Below are 16,552 nucleotides of genomic sequence, written 5' to 3' on the forward strand. Positions count from 1 at the left end.
CAATCAGCTCAGGATCTTTCAAAGCTTTTAGTAGAATGGATTCTTTGGAGAAATAGGTGGCAAACTATCACTCTGAGAAACTATTGTCACAAGCACTTGTCCCTTTCATAATACCAAATAAAACAACAATATGCTTGCAGCTTATCACAACTGTTTTCCCAGAGAATTTTTGATTGGAAAGCACTTATATGTTTGCTGATGTTTTGTCGAAGGTTCTGTTTGATTGGTTTTTTTTTAATTTCTGGTTAAATACTTTCTCTTTTTTTCTTCTAAAGGATTGAGATGGCCTAACTTTACCCTACACTTGATCTTACTTTTCCACACAGGTTCTCTCAGTGAGAAACAGAACAAGAGGCAGCATGAGGTGAGCAAATATTTCTCCTACAGCTACAAATCACAGTTTGAAAATTTCAGCTCTGCTTACCTGATATAAACAAAAGCAGATGGCAAATCCTATATTTACTATGGCTGCATTAGGATTTATAGGACATAACTATTTGCCTATACCAGTCACTGTTAAATTTTACTGGCTCTTTTTATTAGTATGTATCTGTGGGGTAAAAAGCATTCTAAACTGATCAAAAGAAACCAATTATCAAGCAAGAGGATGTCTTGAACTGCAAGAGTAGTTGCCATTTGTTACATGGACACTGCCTTTTTTCCAAAAAATAATGACAAAAATGATCAATTCTTTGTTGAGTCAAGATGTATAGGCATAAATTTTCATGATCCCTGAAGTACTACCTATAAAGAGGTAGTTTTTCTCTGTATTGTTTTGCAAAGATCTCTAATATATCTGCTGTGAGAAAATAAACTATTTTTCTTAATTTGGCAAATCTGAGAACAAAGCCAACGAAAAGTGTCATATTCTCACTCAATACCTCAAAAAGCTTACATGTCTTGGCTATGGTTTGTACCTGCTCATCCTAAAAAATGGTTTGGCCCAAGAGAATACTGCACTATTATAACAGCCAAGCCAGGTCCTGTAGAGACTGTGAAGTCAGAGATAAATGTTTAGCAAAAGTTATTATCAAAAGAAAAAGTTAAAGCGACTGCTTAATTTCTGTTTATTCGCCCCACTACATTATATGTGCATAAATATTCCTTTTTGTTAACCAATATTCCCTTTTGTTAACCAATTATACCTTTAGATATACCTAAATAAATGTTTCATTTATTGCATATAAACATACATTAATTTTTTATCAGCTGTGGTTGCCCATAGATACCACAATGAACCAAGAACAACAGAGCCAAAACTCAGACACTGTGCATGGTAAGGGTAATTTCTAGGAGATATCAATATGAAAATATAAAAGAAGTTGCACTTCTCAAGGTCATATCCTATGACCTCAAGTTCAAAGATTCCACAAAACTGACCCTGCTGGACCTTGTAAGCTTCAGGGAAAAGGACCAGAAGGCAAAGAGACTAACCACACCCCAGTGGAAATAATTTTGAAAGGCAAATAATTCAGCCAAACTGATGCTAATCAGCATAGCTGATAAAATTAACCTGGGAAATTCTGGTAGATAGGCATCATAATTTCTTTAGCCCATAGCTCAGTGTTCTTAGTATAGTTTCACATCATTCTCCTCTCTGTTATACCAAGGGACAATGAAATCTGTCTTTTAACTCATTTACAATTTTGCAGGAGTCATTACTAGATCAATATACCAGAATCATACTAAGCAAAGCTCTTTGATTTGTCTTTGACTTGTTTTCACATATATCTGTAAGTGTGTATATGTGTGCACTAAGTAAAGTCATGAAGAGCTTTATAATCCCTATTATTGTATCAGGTTTTTACGTACACATAGTGCATTAAACACATTAAAGGTGGACTTGTTTCTATAAAACAAGTTAACAGAAAATTTAGGAGGTAATTAAATAAAAGTAATATAAAATATTTTCCTTTATATTCTGGTTGCATTACTCCTGTAATATGTTACAACTATGTGGTACATACCTTTGTGCCTGTACGGTACATCTAAACCATTTCTAGATCTCAAAAAAGAGTTCTGTCAGGGGCCTGGGGCACATGGTTATCCCAGGAACCACCCAGGAGTAGCCTTTGAGTGGGTAAGAGAAAGACACAAATCTTAACATTGAGGCAGGATGCACACATTTTTTTCATTCTAAACCTCTCTCCACCCACTGCTCTTCACATATGCTTGCACTTCTGACCTGAGCCTCCAGCAGTGTTTGTGGAATTCGTACTGTACGCCAGGATGTGACTGCGTTACTGTGTTTCCCAGCAAGGCTATTGCCTAGCGCAGTTCTTATGTCTTTTCTGCTTTTTTTTGTCCTTTTTTTTTTTCCCGAGACATTGCATCCTTCCACTGCAATGGAAATAAATTATTACAGTTTTTGAGTTCTGCTACACTTAATTTTAGTTAATTAGCCACAGGTGAGGCAAGCATCTTTTTACATCACCCTCATGGACCCCAGGTTGAAAGTCAAAAGAGCTTTAGCCTCTTGAGAAACACCTTGATAACTTGATAGCTCCAGCAGTTGAGAGATTTGCTTCCATAGTTGGATTCTGATAGTCCAACATGAGGAAACTGAAACTGAATAAGCAGAGGATGATATCTTGGGCCTATGGAAGTAAATGACAAAATTCTCATTGCTCCAAAGAGCCAGAAACTTTAGTTTAGCTTCCAAGACAGCACAGAAGATGTGAGCAGTTTCTCCACCACCAGTTTTCCCCTTTCCCTTTTCCCAGTTTTCTTCCACTTAAATTGTTTCAAATTGGAAGAAGCAGAGGTATTTCCTTCAGTGGCACCAAGATTTATACATGAAAATATTACACCAAATCATCCACATAATATTTCCATTTCCAAGAACTGGCATATGTAATTCTGTCCTGGAACTGAATATGAAAAGGTATAACCACCTAACCTCTCCTGCAGGAAATGTGTGCCCATATAGAATATGTGTTTTTCTGAGACAGGTAACTTTGCTCTTGAGCAAAGGTGACCAGAACTGGTTCAAGGGATTAGCACCATAGGTCAATTAACTTCTGCTGTCCTCATGATAAGTGCAAGGCTCACAGGGCTATCTGAGCCACTCAGATTTCCAAGATGAATGTCCACTTTTTGCCCGTGCCTAAAGATGGCTTAAGATGCAAGTAAAGCAAAAATCTGGAAGAGAACATTTATAGAGTTCCTTCTACTTTCTTACTTCTAATAATCTCTTACCTTTACTTTTCCTCAACTGGCCTATCAGGAGAATGGGGATAATCCTGCCCACCTCCTAGGAATATTAAGTGTGTGATCCCAAACAAGGTCATAATCTCTGTGTGCTGAGCTCTACACCAGCACCCAGTGCATGTGATCCTCAGATTAAATACTTTTCAGTTTTAACTAGCAATATAAAGAGTGACACAGAAGAGCAATTGGTCAATTTCTCTGCGCATAGAGAACAAGAGCAGAAACTTGTGAAGTAACATGCATAGGAACATAAAGGAAGAGTCAGAAATTTAACCCAGATCTCTAGGAAATCAGTTCTTTTACCATAGAGCATATTGCTGTGGAGAAATAACCTTTATCTTTATTGCATGCTCTTGACATAAGACTGAAATAGCAGAAAAACTCACATTTGTTCTGGAAAAGAAGGGCAGAGCACATAAACTCTTTCAAGAGCTGTAAGCTGCCAAGTGAAGAGCAAAAATGCAGAATTAATATGTGAATGCTATCACTGTGCTAAAAACATTAATCCTGTGCCATTTAAAAGTTGTTTCACGGGCATATTTTTTATCCCTTGCAGATGGATCTTGGCAATTAGGATCTGGGTTAATAAGCTCCAAACTAGTAAAATTCCAATTGCAGAGCCAGGTATATGAGGTGATTGTAGGAGTTAATAAGCCAGGGGACAAGCTATACTGCCAAGTGTAACCTTTGACAGGAGGGTCAGAAGTCACAGGGCAAATCTAGAAACAGACCAGCTCTTTAAATCTTCTTACTGTGTTACAGGAGTGAACTCTACCTGTTGTGTGTGGTTTTGACTGAAAACAAAAATCTTCAGTTTTTCTTAAGCTGCGATGACTGCTTCAACTCCTGCCATAGACAGATGTTAAGATGTGATAAGAAACCTCTCATTTATGCTACAAGGTTGGCCATGTCAAAGGAGAATTAACAGAAGAAAGAAGAAACAGATGTTATTTTTTCACCAGTTATAAAACTGAGGCACTCATACACATTCTTATATTAGTCCTTAAAGGCCTGCATCCTTCACTTTCTGTAAACATTTAATGAAAGCTTGGCAAGAGAGTAACTTTAATCTCAAATACCTGGTTATGTATAAACACTTCTACACCATGTTTTCAAGTCTACAATTAAGCCCTAACAACCTGAAATTAAATTTGTTTAGAATTAAACACAAAGTACCAGAATAACATTATTGCTGCTATAATACTTGCTTCTCCGAAAGGACAACAGATATAGCCTCACCTGAGTCACAGAGCTAGCCAGAGCACTGGAAATTACCAATATTTTTCATGAAAATGACTGCAAATTAACTCAGAAAAAGAATATTCACTCATGTAACTGACAGCTAATTTTGAAATAATGAATGCATTTAAGAGTAACAGAGTTTTTAATTGCAAACTTAAGAAGGCAAAATAAGCAACGTGCTGAATAAATTGTTCATTCTGAATGATTCATCCAAATCTAATAACTATCTGTCTCTACAAATATTGTAATAAGGCATAATCAGTCAGTATAAAAACAGCAGGAGGAAATGAGCCACAAAAAAATTAAGCTGTATTGCTGCTGTTTCAGTACCAAAGGACAATCTCCATAACTCTGTAACAATCCTTTCCAGCTTCAGATGCTCCTGCAATAGCAGAATTTAAACTGCATTTTGCTGCTGTGCATCATGGCTGAGACCCACAAGCTCAAATGTAGTCCTACCCTAAAGGAAAAATGAGATGCTTATTCTCTCCTCCTCTCATTTTTACCCCTCTTTTCTTTGGAAGCCGAGAACCAGAGGCTTGGGGGGAAGTCGCTGACTCAAACTGCTGTGTGAGCAAAACCCACAGGCTCCACGTTGCTGCTATATATGGGCTGGGGGGAAAGATGACGGGCCTGCCTCAAAAGAGCCGCCAACCATCACGTCTGAGAGCTCCTCTCAGGCGTCCTCAGCCTAAACATTTTATGGGTTGGGGGTCGCAGGTCACCAACTGTCAAAACAGAGCCCAAGTCACACTGCGCACCCGCGAGGAAACTGAGCAGACGGCAGAGCCGGAGTTCAGGGGCCGCGCTGCTCAATGCGCACCACAAATGGCGAAGTTGCCCTTAAAAAGTAACAGGCTTCCCCCACTAAATCTTTCTGATTTTTACAAGTAGAGCTCAAAGTTAAGTGGGCGTGAGTTTTAAAAGATCAATGAACATGTGGAATTAGACTATTCTAAATGTCTTTTTTTTTTTTTTAATGGAGGAAAACAACCACCAAACTTTGAACTGCCAAATTTAACCAGCAGCAAACTCCAAAGCACCAGGTGGTTTCATAAACCCAAAGGTTCATAAATCTTTTCTTTAAAGTTTCCAATTTCAAAAAAGAGCTTGTTCTCTTTGTGGTTATTTTTCAATTTTTCTCCCTCCCTCCCCCTTCTTTCCTGCCTTTGGGCGGATGACCTGCCAACCCCTGACAGTCTTTTAAGCTCGCCATGCTGGCTCCTGCTGACGCTGCTGGAGACAGGCTGCCCACTCATGGGGCAGCGAGCTGTGGGCATGACTTCATCCACCCGGAGAAATCGCTGGGAAAGGGGCTGCACAGGGGAGCTTTCTATTTTTAAACACTGGCTGTCGTGTGGCTCAGGAGTGCGAAGAGTTCAAGCATTCAGTGAATCTGTTCTCGCCACCTCTTGGGCCTTTTGAGCAGTAATAGTTCTGGTAATCGAGGCAGTGTGGTCATCAGTCTCCTCAATCTACAGCCCATGGGCTACATACAGTCCATGGGAGCAATTAATCTGTCCTGTGGGGTAATTTGGGAGACTGCCAGGTGCAGGCAGGGGGATCAGGGTTGGATGAATCACCAGTGGCTTGTGTTTAGTGTGGACCAAGGTGTCTTCATGAAAGATGACACCTGGGAATAAACTTCTGCTACAAGCAGAGCAAATCACTTGCCCTGTACCCTTGCTTCTGCTGTATGAAAAATGCCACTGAGAAAGGCAGCTGATGGCATAGCATGAGGTCTTCTTGTGGCCCGAACCAGCTGGTGGCTGTTATGCTTGTGGAAGCATATAGGGATTTTACCTATGCATGCATACAGTGAAGCATGTCAGCAGTACACTCCCAGGAGGCACCAAACTTTCTGTAGTTTCTGTGATGTGAGGAGAGCTGCCATAAACAGTCCTTCTCCAATGTTAAAAGAAATCAGCAAAAAGGGCAGATACTGGTCTTTTAGGTACTGCTCTGTAATCAAGAGACACACAGACACATGGTCCTCTAATCTTAAACTGACAGAATATAAAGCAGCAAGATTGGAAGAAATGGTCATAGATTTCTGGCTTCTCTCTTTGTTTCGTAATTACACTCTAAGATCAGCCCACTTTAACACATGCCTCAAATTATGCAATCACAAAAACACTTAGGTTGGAAGGGCATCAGAGGCCACCTAGTCAATCCCCCGACAGCAGCCTGCTCCCTCTGCTCTACACATTCCCCCCCAGAAAGGCAGCATGGAGAGAGAGCTGCAGAAACAGCTGTGGGACCATTAACTTGCTTGCTGGACCTAAGTCAGACAGATGGGAATCTTTAGCCCATTACCACTTCTCTTTAGAAACAGCACCCAACACACGGCTTGGTAGAGACATCACACATGACCGCTTAACTGTGTGGTAGACCTGGGCGAGGGTAGGTTGTTAAGTCTCCAGCCACTTGATGGGTAAGAGTGTTGTCTGATCAGATTCAGTACACAAAATCACATAACAACTCATTAGAGATGGCTTGGTTAGTAGCAAATTTCCTATGAAGCCCGCAGGTAAATATCACCCACTTCTATTGCTGAAGCTAATGAGGCAAAAATGTTGTGGAATGTGATCAAGGCCACACAGGAATATCAGTATCAGAGCTTGATTACAGATGTGTAATCAAGTTTGGGATTACACATCATAAGCTTGGTCTAAATGCTCTAACCTCTTCTGGGGTTCAGATTATTCTCTCCTGTGGCCCGTGCCACTCTAGGTCATGAGGTATGGCACTGGCCCACAGACAGGAAGCTGGGTGAAGCAGTGGAACCACTGCAAGATACCAGCAAGATATCAGCAGGAGTCACCCAAGCCTTTCTGTCAATCCTTCAGCTAGGCAGTACTCTTCCCTTTGGAATAAGTGTTCCACACTTTTTGTTGCAGCTTCCTTTCATCCACTTTCATCCCATGTCTTTACCCTCCTCACATACACAAATATACACATGCTTTGCCAGAAAATCAAAGAAAACTACCTCTCTTTTTTAAAAAAGAGAAACAAGAAGAACTTTCATGTTTCTCATGTTTTATGCTGTTGTAACTGCATTTGATATAGTCCCATGAGCAGACCTTCCAATAATAATGACTAAATCTACCTTTATTTTGCAGGATATTTAGGAGCTATTTGGAGAGGTAACCACAGTTATACAGACAGGTGTCACCAGGTACATGGGGTATTATTTACTCAACCTCCTGATTCATTAAATGGATTTCCAGCTCCTAAGAAGTTTATTATTATTCCTCTGTGGTATCTTCATATTGATTATAATTTCAAAATTCTCTGCTGGAGATCAATGAGTATCCACTAAATTAGGTGAGAGTTGATGGGGATAAAATTGAAACACTGCAACTATTTGCTGTCTAGAGCCATCAAAGTAATTTAGGTGATTCCATCTCTCCTCGCTCACTCTTCAGAGCTAGATCTGGTTCTGTGTTGAGCTGTAGGGAAGGAAACAGGAGAGCAGACAACTGGTAGACAATCTAGATAGCAGTGGCAAACACAGCATCTAAAATCTTCCCGCATATATGGGTAGCATGACAAGGAAGCTATTATTTTGTGCCACAACTCCTCCAAAACCCAGGCCCAGTCTTCCCTTAAGTAAGGAGTGTTCCAGTATTGCTCTCTTGAGCCTCTGTCTCTAGGAATTATGTAGAGAAATAGCTCTCAGACTAAACAAAAGAGGTGATTTGGGGTTCATAAGCATAAAACAACACTGTAACAAATGAGCTGAAATGACAGACTCCTCACTGAAACAACTCATCCTCCAGCTTTCATAGGAAGGCCAAAACATCAGGGTCCTCTGGATTCAGTATTACTCACCCACAGCTAAAAACAATTGAGAGAAACAATTTTTTGTTGCTCTTTCTCTGAATGGTCAAATTCCAAAATGAATGCCAAATCTGGATTTGGCAGTAAGGATCCATGGCTGTGCTAGTAATTTAAATACCTCTAGCCCAGATGGCCCTCAAACCTATCTGAAAAATATTCCTGTGTTCCCACTGCAGCAAGCCAGTTTCCAGAGTCCCCTGAGCAGAACAGCACACCAGTATTTTGCATCAACTAGTCTTTTTAAATATATGAAAATATCTAATCCCTATTTTCACCCGTAAATAGACTCTAGTCATTTATAATATAAATAGATCCATATATAAGGCATCCCTTCTCATTGCACCATATGCTGTGATAAAAGATCTGAGCAGAATCTCAGAATGCAGGCTGGATCTTGGTGGAACTAGGCTTAGATATGGGACTCATTGTTTGCAGAATTATCCAGCAACCTGGTTGACACCCTGAGGGAATGATACGTGCCTTGTCTTTATTAAAAGCCTGCTCCAAAAAATTATCAGAGTAGCTGGTAGCAAACAACTTCAAGGGAATGTGTCATGCAATTCTTGTCCTGCCAAAAAGATATATACATTATTAATAATAAAATCTACTTGGCTGATAGTGTTTTTGATAGTTACTAGCAATGAGACAGATGATAACTATTCTCAGTTTTGCTAAATGCCTATGTGGATTTTGCCAAGCTTAAAATAACAACAAGGATAATGCAACAGTATACTTCCAATTGCTAAAATTCTGAACAAAAATCACAAATTAAAATGAGTTAAGAAGTATTTTCCAGAAAGAGAAGTTTTATAAGTTTTATGTTCTCAAACAGTGGATCAAAGTGACAGTTAAATGACTTCCCTATTACCTGCCATGTTCATGCAAGCAATATTCATTAGCAACAAGATAATAAATGAGGCAAAAAACTACTTGTCTCCTTATAATTCTATCTTTTCTTTGCCAAACCTTATCAGTGTTCAAAACAGTAGATTTCTCTGCTATTCAAAATAAGGATCTGAAACATAATTCTGCCCTAAATCTGCAGGAGTATGTTTCAGCAGAGGAGCTGTACCAAACCTCATCCCACAGACTGCACTAATTCAGAATCATGTCAAACTATCCCAGGGAAGACCATGGCATTTCTCTAGCTCTGGCCATAGAATCATGTATGCTAAGTCCATGACCTATTGAGAAAAATAGTCCCATTCAACTGACAACATGCTGAGATCTGCTGGTCTTCCATTATCACAAGGTTCTCTATGAAAGGAGGCTGAGAGCATCCAGATCACCCATTCCATTTCTTGCATGGAACCTTACTCTGTCAAAGGCATTACAAATCAACATGGACCGTGGCCTTCTAATTTTTCCTGAATCTTTACCTGGGTCTGACACCCATTACATGCAGTAAGCCTGTGAATTGGGTTTGCATGCACACATGTTTGTGTGGGAGGTTTCTAGTGTGCATGAGACTAGATGTGACTATGAAACAAATTTCTGGGCTGATCCAGACCATTTGTACAGAACAAAATGAGGTATGTGTGTGAGTTGTATGATGCAAGTATGGGCATCATTACATCTAGATACATGGAAACAGTTGACAGACTAATGGATTTTGGGAGGTCAAACAACCTTTTGTTTTTCCTGTGGTGTCACAGTAGGGCACAAAGAGAACATATGTAACAGCTGAGAAAGGAAAACCAAAGCCAGTACAAATTAAATAGGGCTATATGATGTGTGGATGATCCTGAAGAAATGAAAACAGAGGTGCAGAACAGAGCATAATTTTATGTGCAGTTTATGCACATGACCTAAGCCTTTGTATACAGACAAGTCACACTCCATCAGGGTTATAGAAATAGTCATAGTTCCAAAGGTATTAGAAGATACAATATTAAAACTCTTCCTGCAGAAAAATCAACATGATTTTATTCCAAACCTCTAGAACTCATCCCACTATACCTTAGATCTATCACAAAACAGAAACACTAGGGACATCTCCCCATAGAAAACAGAACAAACAGAAACACCAACAGTATATTTTTCTCAAGGGTTTTATGCTATATTCTTTTTTCTTCCACAGTCATTTTGAGACATGTGTGTGTAATGCAGTCCTGGACAATGTGATAGTAATCGTGTCTGCTTTTATTCAGAGGCTAACAGCCCTTTCTGAACGATGTTCTTCGGAAAAAGCCTTCAGACTAACCTTATTCCTGCACAAAATCTCCAGTGGAGAGCACTGAACACTCACATGGGCCTTTCAGATATGTTAGGTCTATCTCTCGCTGATTCGTCCTTTTACTCATCTTTTTTAAAAACCTTTCAGGTTTCATTTCAGAAGGCAAAAAGCAATTTGAAATTCTCTCCAGATGTCAAGGATTTTTGTTGTCTTTTTTTCGTCCTCACAGATTCATGTTCTGAAAAGAAGAAAATAGAGAAAGAAAAAAAAAAAAAAGAAGATAAGGAGAATTTTTTAAAAGCCTTTAAAAGATATGAAGGATCTAAATTAAAAACCTTTTTGCAGTGAAAGGTGGCTGGAGGAGAATGTATAAGAATAGTCAGTTACTGCTGGCATGTTTACAGGCTTTGAAGGTTCTTCACATCTAGCCGAGTGAGAATGGTTAAGAACAGTTCTACCTCACACTAAGATTTTATGGGATTAATGAGGTCTTTATTAAACCAAATACCTGCAGGTTCTGTTACTGCCAGTGTAGTTACAAATCCTTCATATTTGTTCATACAAGGCAGAGAGTAAAATTGGACCTCTGTAAAAATGACTGGCCGCTTTGACTTTCTACTCTTGTGATGATCACTCTTTCAACGGTCTGTTTCTACTCACACTGCTTAAAATTAAAAGGGTTTGGGTTTTTTGTTTGTTTGCTCATATTTTTTTTTTAACAGCCACAGATTAATGACCAATGAAGGAAAGAAGGTTTTGTGGAAGATAAACTGACTACAACAGGAAGAATATTTGAAGTACATTAACTGATTTACCTAAAGATGATTTTTTCTCCAGAACAAGTCTGGTGTAAACTGGAAAAAAACCTCCTGCTGTCTTTTTATCCCCATTTAATTATTTGGAATCATCAGCTCACAGGCATGTGCAAATAATGGATCCAGCTATAGGATATATGTACACATGAACTCAAGAGCCATAATGGCAAAATGTGCTGCAAACTCCTACAGCACTGTTTTATTTTGCAAGCCAATGTGAAATACCCTTTTTTTTCTACTGTTATAAAAAAGAAATAAATATTCACAAAACTGAGGTATTCTGTTCTTCAATCATCATTAATTGTGACCTGGCTACATATTTCTCCTACATATTACTGATATTTTTTATTATTATAAGATTTAGAGTATATTAGAAATCTTTAATACTATGACTGTGTCCCTCACAGTAAAAGTGGATGTAAAAATGTACTATTTTGATACAGGTCACTCCTCCATTTTTAAAGATTGGTTAAAAACTCATAAGTTTAAGGAGGTTAACAATATACATGCTTAGAAAAGCAGAATTTTTGTACAGAATTTGTGTCAGGTTGTTTGGTCTTTTTAAAGGAAAGACTATCATAATTGGAATGAAACTTCAGTCCTTTAATTAGAATTACTTTTAGTATATACATTCTTTTTAATTAACTACTTCTGTCTACCATATTCATTAATATAAACCACACAAATAAGCTAATTATATTCACTACAAAATTTTTATCTTTTCTGGTGTATAGAAGGTGAAAGGGTACAATGTGTTTCACAGATATAAAGCCAAACACTCCTGAAATATGCCTCACAGGGAATATTAGCCCCAAGCTTTGAAACCACAGCCAAATCAGGAAATCTCTGAAGAGAAGATGATGCAAAGATTGTGCTGCACTCCACTCCTTCCTATTGGATTGCTGTTGTGTTTTTTGATTTTTTTCCCAAGGAAGACTGTAACAATAAGAAAAAGCCTTTGAGCCTTGGGAAGAGCTGTGTTTGAAGAGTAACTCAAATAATGATTTTATAATCACACTTCAAACGCTTAAATAAAATACATAGACAAAACAGGCAACAATTCCTTTACTTCTTCTTGTTTACACAAAAATCCATGGCCAATGAAACAAGTTTTGCATGGTTTATTTGGTGTTTCTGCTCCTGCCCAGCCACGAAGCTGAGCCACCATGCCAGCCACTCACAACGACCAGGCACTTCCGAAAATGGCAGTGTCATGACATTTCCATGGTGACTTTGCCCTCAGCTCGGCAAATCCCACCAGATCAGGTTACTGATTGAGGACTTCGGAAATGAGTAAGAAAGCACTAAAGGAGAAAAGCTATGATTATATGCAAATATATTCATTAGAGATTTGACAGAAATGCACCCTCAATATTTTTTAATGAATTTTTAAATAACTAATTTTATTCATAAAAATATGCTGCAGGTGTGCAATTTAACATATCTGACCTTTTAAGGACTGGTTAGAAATGCTTGCGACCAAAAAGTTTTGTTGTTTAGATTTTTTTCTATTTCTGTTTTAAAATGTTTCCTTTAAAGGATTATCTGTTTTCACCTTTATTGACAATAATTTATTTTTTCTTGGTTTTATTTCTTCATGTCCAATATAGCCATCAGCTATAAGTTTTGAAGTTATAAGCAAATCCTGCCAGACACCCTGGAATAGGTGACAACCTCTGCACACAACATACCATGGCCTGTGCCTGCTATATATATCTATACAAATTTCCATGCATTTTTTACCTTGTAACAGAATTTCTTTTAATAGCACAAAATATATAGTACTGGATAACTACTTTCTCACTTTTCCCTCAAATAAAATAGTTTTAGGAAGTAGGTGAATGCATTTTACTAAAATAATTTCACATGTCTTTCAAAAAAATCTATGTCAATATTCATTTCTAGCCTGGGTTCAATAAGTATGTCAAGCTTAACTAAAATATTTTTAAAATGAGATGGAATATAAAAAATATTCTGCTAAGATCTTAAGTAAGATTTGAGGCTCTAAATTTCCTGTGGGATAGGAGATGCCCAGTACAAATATACCTCATCCCTTCAGGGTTTGCTGGGGTTTGTGTATTTGTTTGTTTTTTTTTTTTTATGTATTATGTTTAGAGACAGAAGCAAACACATGAAGAAAAGAAAATGTGATAGGTTTTGAAATTACTCAGAGAAAACTCTGATGTTGAATGTTTCCTTAAAGACAAGCAAGTAAATGTCACATTGTTTCAGTATTATTTCCATTCCATTATGAAACAGAGGATTTTGAGCAGTAACATGCATTCCTTCCTCTGATAAATGCACAGCTAAAAGTAAGATCCTCCCAAAGAAGCAAATTCAGCATAGATCTCTGCCTGTTATTTAGCTTTCAGCTAATACCCCACCCCCCAAGAAAAATTCTGCTGACCTTTTACTCTCCATTCAATCCTGACATATATATCAGAAATTATTGGACCAATGAGCATTTCATATGCATTTCACATCAAAGGAAAAATGCACCTTCACAAAATGCACTTCTGAAGGACAGGACAAAACTGCCATTTGCCATTTTGTGTTACTATCCATTACTGAAATCAAACATTGCATGCTGAAACAGAAGCATGCTTACCACAATCTCTGGAAATACCTTCCTATTCAAATGTGCTCAAAATCTCTGTACACACTTCAGTGCTCTTTTCAATGTATTTGCAATTGAAAAAAAAATCCTCTTACTTTTACAGACTCTAGTTCCACAAAGCACTTAAGGAAATATTTTTCCAGTGATGCATTTATCCATAGAATTAAAAATATGCAAATATTTAAACCAAACTCTATTTCTCCTATTCCCCACCCACTGGCAGGAAAATTCCAGTCTTCTGATGGTAATTTTACTGTCTATTACTTTTTATTAGAAGTGTGTTACACAAATAAAACACTAAAACCAATACCAATAATATTCCAGCCCACCACTGAATTCCACTGTGGCATGACTACCCTGAGTAAAATACCTCAACTCATTCTACTTTGTCTTGAAGAATGATTAGCTGAAATCTGGACCTTATGGAAAATAAGCTGATTGTAGCATATTGCAGCTATGATTGTAGCTGAACATTGTCAAGGGAAACAAATCTTACATAAAAGCTAATATATGGGGAAACAAGCAAAAACCACAGGAATTATTTAAACCACTAGATCTTCAGTCTTTGGAGTTCTGATGTTCAACGTGCCTCAGAATCAAGTGCACTTTTTCTTGAGGCTAAGGAAGAACTAAAGCAGTGGTCTTTTCATAGCAATATCTTACAAGTCAAAGTGTGCAAATACTTACATACTTCCTCATTTGGACTGGGCTGTATCTCACAGCTTTGGAAATGAGGCCAGCTATGGCACAAGAGGTTATTCCACCACTCCAGAAGAGAAGCAGAACAAAACTCAAACTGGGTAGCTATCACAACTAGTCAAAACATCAATGATACAGCAATGGTCCCAGGAACCCACTCTAAAGATTTTTTTGGAGGATGGAGACTCACTTTCACTTTCAAAATCACTAGTTTTCACCTCTGAAAAAAGAAAATTTGATTTAAGTTATTAGATAAATAATATTGCAACCACAAGACATTAAATGTTGAGCCAGCAAGGGCTCAGCCTGCCACTTCACATTCATACAAAAAGTTTTGTAGTGCATCTCTGTCCTAGCAGATGTCAGATCCTTATCATCTGACCTCCAAGAGCCAGATAAATCTGGTGTCAAGTATCAGGCCAGAACACGTAGCATAACATGGTCTCCTGATAATTCAGCTGAAGGGCCACAATGCAGTTATGTGTGATCCAGATCAAATTTATACTGCCAAGTTATTTGATAATACACCGATACAGCATTAGTGAGCACTGAGCCACAGGCTTCAAACTACAAGTATCAGGAACAATATTCACTAGCCAGCTTTTACTCCATTTTTTGCAAAGTCCCCTGGGTTTTGCTATCATTAGCTGGAATTCTGCTTGTGATTCACACTTAATATTTTATGGTGTACTTAGATGTGTGGCATCATAGTGGCAATGTTGATAAATTATTTTTAAGACATGCTTTGCCATTTTATTTTTATGTCCGCTTCTGAAATTTTATGAAACCAAACCACATTAGTATGTGAATTAAAAGTAAACCAAAAATCTCCCAAATATTTCCACCTTTTTTTTTCTCCATGTGGAATTATTTTGCCTTATGTTCTTATCTATTTTTACCAGCCTGCATGCAGAGAGCACACTGAGAAAAGGCTCAATCCCCATTTTGCTGGTTTTGCTGAGACAAAAGCAAAAAGCATTATTTGGAAATAATGCTTTTAAAATTCCCCTGTTCCCTATATAAAGAAGATGGGCGAAGAAAGAGCCCTTGTTTAACAGCATCCTAGAAAATCATGTTCTTAAATTCTGCATAAAAGTTTCATGGACCTTAAAGGGAGTAATCATAAAAGACAAAATATTTTTCATTTAAAACTCTCTACATTAAAAAAAAAAATTCTGTCTATTTTCCTTTTTCAAATATATTTTCCACAAGTTTGGATGGGGCTTTGAGCAACCTGGTCTAGTGAAAAGTGCCCCCTCTCCATGGCAGAGGCTTTGGAACAAGATGAACTTTAAGGTCCCTTCCAAACCATTCCACAGTTTTATGTTTTTAAGAAAATGTAATGTGATCTGAAGAGCACATTTGGGGTTGATCCAAATAAAACAGTTTTGCAACTTTTCAAAGGCAACCACTAAGTAAAATTGACAGGATAATTTAGCAAATATTATATAAAAGAAAGACAAAACCCCAAGGTCCTCCTCCACAGAGCTGCTTTCCACAATATCCACTATTCTCCCCTGATCTATCCTGGCATTTGGTTCATCATAGAAGGCAGTTAGGTTGGCCAGGCATGATTTGCCTTCAGTGTAGCCATGCTGACTACTCCTGATCACATTCTTGTCCTGCATACAGACAAAGATGGCCCCCGGAATGGTGCTCCATTGCCTTTCCAGGGACTGAGGTGAGGCTGACTGTCTAGTAGTTCCCTGGGTCCTCTTACTTGACCTTTTTGGAAACCAGAATGACATTTCCTTTTTTTCAGTCCTCAGGCACCTTTACTGAGTGCCACCAATTTTCAAAGGTGATTGTGAGTGGCCATCAATTCTCTCAGAACTTGTGGATGAATTCTAGCAGGGTCCGTGGAGTTGAGGATATCAAGTTTGCCTGGGTGTTCTCCAACCCAATCCTCCTGATTAAGGGAAAGTCTTCCTTCCAGCACCCCTCTACCCT

This window comes from Geospiza fortis, unplaced genomic scaffold, assembly GCF_000277835.1.
Source record: "Geospiza fortis unplaced genomic scaffold, GeoFor_1.0 scaffold104, whole genome shotgun sequence".
NCBI classification, from domain to species: Eukaryota; Metazoa; Chordata; class Aves; order Passeriformes; family Thraupidae; genus Geospiza; species Geospiza fortis.